General features: G+C 44.0%; 1 long non-coding RNA gene across 1 annotated transcript; it reads left to right on the top strand.

Moving 5' to 3' along the window:
- Nucleotides 1-1,189: 1,189 nt before the first annotated feature.
- On the top strand, nt 1,190-3,126 carry LOC134464678 (uncharacterized). Its single transcript, XR_010038015.1, has 3 exons — nt 1,190-2,134; nt 2,261-2,331; nt 2,503-3,126. It is a non-coding gene; the product is annotated as an uncharacterized LOC134464678 (long non-coding RNA).
- The last annotated feature ends 1,356 nt before the right edge of the window (nt 3,127-4,482 follow it).

Raw genomic sequence — 4,482 nt, 5'->3', positions numbered from 1 at the left:
GAAGGCAACTGAAAGAGCAGCCCCTTTGGTAAACATCAAGACCAGCAGGCCGCTGGAGTTGGTCTGCATGGACTTTTTATCCTTGGAGCCCGACCAAAGTAACACCAAGGATATACTAGTCCTGACAGACCACTTCACCAAGTATGCAGTTGCAGTACCAACGCGAAATCAGAAAGCGCAGACCGTGGCCAAGTGCTTATGGGAGAACTTCCTAGTACATTATGGCTTTCCCGAGAAACTTCTGAGTGACCAGGGTCCTGATTTTGAATCTCACACCATTAAAGAGTTGTGTTCCCTTGCTGGTATTCAAAAGATTAGAACTACCCCCTATCATCCCAGGGGAAATCCAGTAGAACGATTCAATCGCACTCTCCTTCAGATGTTGGGCACCTTGGAGAACAAAGACAAGTGTCGTTGGAAAGAGTTTGTCAAACCCCTTGTGCATGCCTATAATTGCACTCGGAATGACGTAACTGGATTTAGTCCTTATGAGCTGATGTTTGGAAGACAACCTCGACTGCCAGTTGATCTGGCATTTGGACTACACACAAACAGTCAACCTAAGTCCCACTCCCAGTATGTGCATGACCTGAAAGACCGTCTAGAGGAGAGTTACCGTGTTGCCACTGAGAATTTCACAAAGATTGCTGACCGTAATAAACTTCGCTTCGACCGAAGAGTAGTTGAATCCTGTCTTGAACCAGGTGATCGTGTCCTCGTAAGAAATGTGAGGCTCAGAGGGAAACACAAGTTAGCTGACAAATGGGAGACAGATGTCCACGTGGTAATCAGACGAGCAGGTGACTTACCTGTATATACAGTCAAGCCAGAGAACAAGGAGGGTCCGTCACGCACACTACATCGCGACCTGTTACTGCCGTGTGGATTCCTACCGGTGTCTGAACCTGAGGCCACTCCGGGTCCAAGGCAGAGCAATAGGCCGAGGACACGAAGGCAGTCCAGGATGGAGACCCAGGTGGCGGATGATGCCTCTTACTCTGAGGATGACGATCACTACTTCTATCCATCCAGAGAAATGCTGAATGCCGACCTGAGTGAAGCAAGAGTCTTGACCCGGCCAGATGAAGTACAATTGATGGAAGAACAGATCAGAGATGTAAATCATCCAACGCCTTCTCTTACTCAGGGACCCCTCGCTCCTGCCAACCTGACTGAGAGAACCACAAGCTCTGCCGTTAGACCATCATTTGAAGGAAATGGATCCATCTCTGATCTAGAGAGGTCAACACAAGCTCCTGTGGAGCCTATGCCAATCGAAAGAGATGCGCTACTTGCTACCAGGTATGGTGTTCTAGATGAGCACAGTGTTCTTCCCAGACGCTCCCGAAGATGCAGAGAACAGCCTGAAAGACTACAGTACGACCAGTTCGGAATCCCCTCACTGTCCAGAGTATGATAACAGGTACGAGCATGTCACAGGCTCACAGCACACCCCAGTCTTCCATTTTTTTGATGTGGTGCTGGCCGCACTCATTTTGCGCCTGCTTGGCTTGGATTGTCTATTTTTGTCAGCTCACGCTTTTATTTCATTTCCGGGTGGATATCCCAGGAGGGGGCTCTCTGAAGTCTCGAGCTGGGTAGGCCACTGAAGCTTCGGAGATATTCAGGTTTTCTTTTCCTGTTTTCAGATTAGACAGTGTAGTTGGACAATCCTTGCCTGTTCTAGCCACATGTTTCCCCTTTTTGTGTGTGTGTGTGCACTGTGAATGCCATTCTGTGATTAGGTTGCGCCCTCAACAACCCGCTGTTGTATCAATGCAACAGATCTCACTCCGAAAAGGTTTTGGCTGTGCAGATTCCTCAGGTAGCCCACTTAGGTGTAACGGGACGTACACACCTTTAGGGGGGGAGGGTGTAACCCAGGTCATCTGCTCGTGGAGTCATAACGTCGCCATGGGAACCTAGTCCGCTCGTGGGGCTGTTTACATTCTTCGAAAGACTTTCCGTTTGTCCTCGTCTACTGATGTCCACTGATTTAAGCTTACCTCCGATAAAATACACCATTCAATAGTGTATTATTGAAAGTCATCTTCGCGATAAAAGTGTTTACTTACTCCACTGGTGGAGTGAAGAGTCGTGAACGTCGCAGGTTTTTAAACCGTGAAGATTATTTGTAAGTATCTGTCAACACTGTGTGGCTAGTCGGTCGCTAGCATTTTACATAGCAACCAAACGTTACGGTTAGCAACATAATGATCCGTTTATAACTTCATGTCTCTTGTGTTCATAAAAACAAAAGCGTTGAAGACCGGATTGGCGTCCGAGTGTCCGAGTCCAAACCCAGTGTGTTTCTTTCCACGTCGATATCTGGTGAGTGATTAATTTAGTTTTAAAAGCAGTCATGGGGCTCTACTATACCGTATTGCACTTAGCTTCACTTCAATTGTTCTGAATGTATGGAAGCGTTCTGTATTATAATGTTCTATGTATGTATTTACATCTTGAAGAGAACCGATTTTAATGTTGTTTTGGCCTGTACAGGCCGGGTCTTTCGTTTGGATCGATTCTTGCTGTTCAAGTGAATTCAGCTGCTGTGCGATCGCCTTCAAGCACCGTGAAGGCGAACCCCAACAGCTGTGGCGAGCCTGGCCTTCAGATAAGAACTGTTGATATAACTGAATGAATGAGACTCTTTTATTTTGTTTTGTTTTGTTTTCTTCTTCTTCTTTTGTAATACACTGTATTCAACGTGTCATGCTATAGTTTCTATTACCTATTTATATATTTCTATCTACTCACCCGGGTGATTTGGCCTAGTTGTCATTTGGATTATATCTGGTGAATGTAGTTGCAGATTTAACCGTCTGCAATATATATTTTATTTTTAATTATTTATTTTATTTGAATCTGCAGATTCTCCTTTGTTTATCTGATTGTTGTTTGTTTATGTCCATCTTATTGGAAAGATAGCCTACTACACTAAGTTATTCACTCACCAATTTATGAAATATTAATACTCCCTTACTTATCATCTTGATTATTCTTAATACAATATTTCTAACTTACAAACTCCGTCTGTGTGTGTTTTGCTTTTGCTCTGTGTTGGTACACTCCTTTCTTTAGTAGCGAGCCTAGGTTTTATTGATGCGCAACGCAAGCCCAGAGGGTAAAGACAATATTTTTATTATATTGTTTAGTGAAATAGTTAGAAGTAGGTTACACATCCGTTCATCAACATTAAAAACAAGCATTTTCTTTAAAAAAAAGTACATTCTTTGTTGTGACATGGTGTGCAGTGAATCAGTCCATGCATCCCATTTCAGCTTGTCATCCATTACAATGAGCAGTAGGGGTGTAAATTTCACAGCCTTCATGACGATACGATACGGTATCAGTTTCTTAAATCAGGGATTCGATTTTTTTTCGATACTTAAGAATTCCCCACGATACGATGCGATTCGGTTCGATTCGATTTTTTCCAATTACTTTTCCACTACTATTGTGTTATGGGGCTAGGGCATTGCACAGAGGCCAGCGATTCGATTCTTTTCGATTCTCAAGAATGCCCCTCGATACGATGCGATTCGATCAACTCGCCGGCAGATACTTCCGATACATCGATACATTTCGATTTTATTTACATCCCTAATTAGCAGTCTGGATGGTCTCTCCCTTCACAACTGTGGAAGAGGATGGTTGTGACCTAAAGTCAATACACATTTCTTTAGTCTTTTTTGTGTTTAAAATCAGGTTCGACTTCTTGCACCAAGATAAAAACATGTCCAGAACTGGGCCGTGGTCAGTGTCTCCATTCTCTAGGAGGCTCACAAGGGCGGTATCATCAGCATATTTAATAAAGTGCCTTTTTGGAAAAGTGCTTGTGCATGCATTTGTATAAAGAATAAAAACCAAAGGAGATAAAACACAACCTTGTGGGGAGCCAATGGATGTGGTCAGGGTGTCGGAGAGGAAGGAGCCTACTCTGACTCGCTGCGCTATGCCAGTCAGGAAGTCCATGATCCAACGAATAAGACCACTGTTCAGATTAAAATCATTGGGAAGAATGTCTGAAAGAGTCTTTGGGAGCATGGTGTTAAAAGCAGAGGAGAAGTCCACAAATAAAATCTTAGCATGTGCCTTGGGCTTCTCAAGGTGTATGTGCAAAAGGTGCATAAGCGTTAAAATAGCATCATCAACCCCCCTGGAGGCTTGGTAGGCGAATTGCAGGGGGTCCATGAGCTTGTGGGATTGTAAGAGAATAAAGTGATAATAACCAGGATATTTAGTCCCGTCCGAACGCGTCATGTCATGTAAAGATAGCCGAGTATGTCGGTAAACTTCACCGCAAGTTTTACCTACTGTGAAACGGTCCGAGGAAATAACCTTCGGTAATACTAATCCCGTCCAAAAGCGACCTCATGTAAAGATGTCTGGTTAAGTGCACGAAATGCACACTCTGGGTCTTTCTCAAAGCCTAGGCCAGTGTCCTTTCAAGTGTATCAGCCTAATTAGTCATGCGCA

The sequence above is a fragment of the Engraulis encrasicolus genome, chromosome 15, assembly GCF_034702125.1.
Source record: "Engraulis encrasicolus isolate BLACKSEA-1 chromosome 15, IST_EnEncr_1.0, whole genome shotgun sequence".
NCBI lineage: Eukaryota > Metazoa > Chordata > Actinopteri > Clupeiformes > Engraulidae > Engraulis > Engraulis encrasicolus.
Note: the sequence above shows the minus strand (reverse complement) of the source record. Positions and strands in the feature narration are given on the sequence as shown.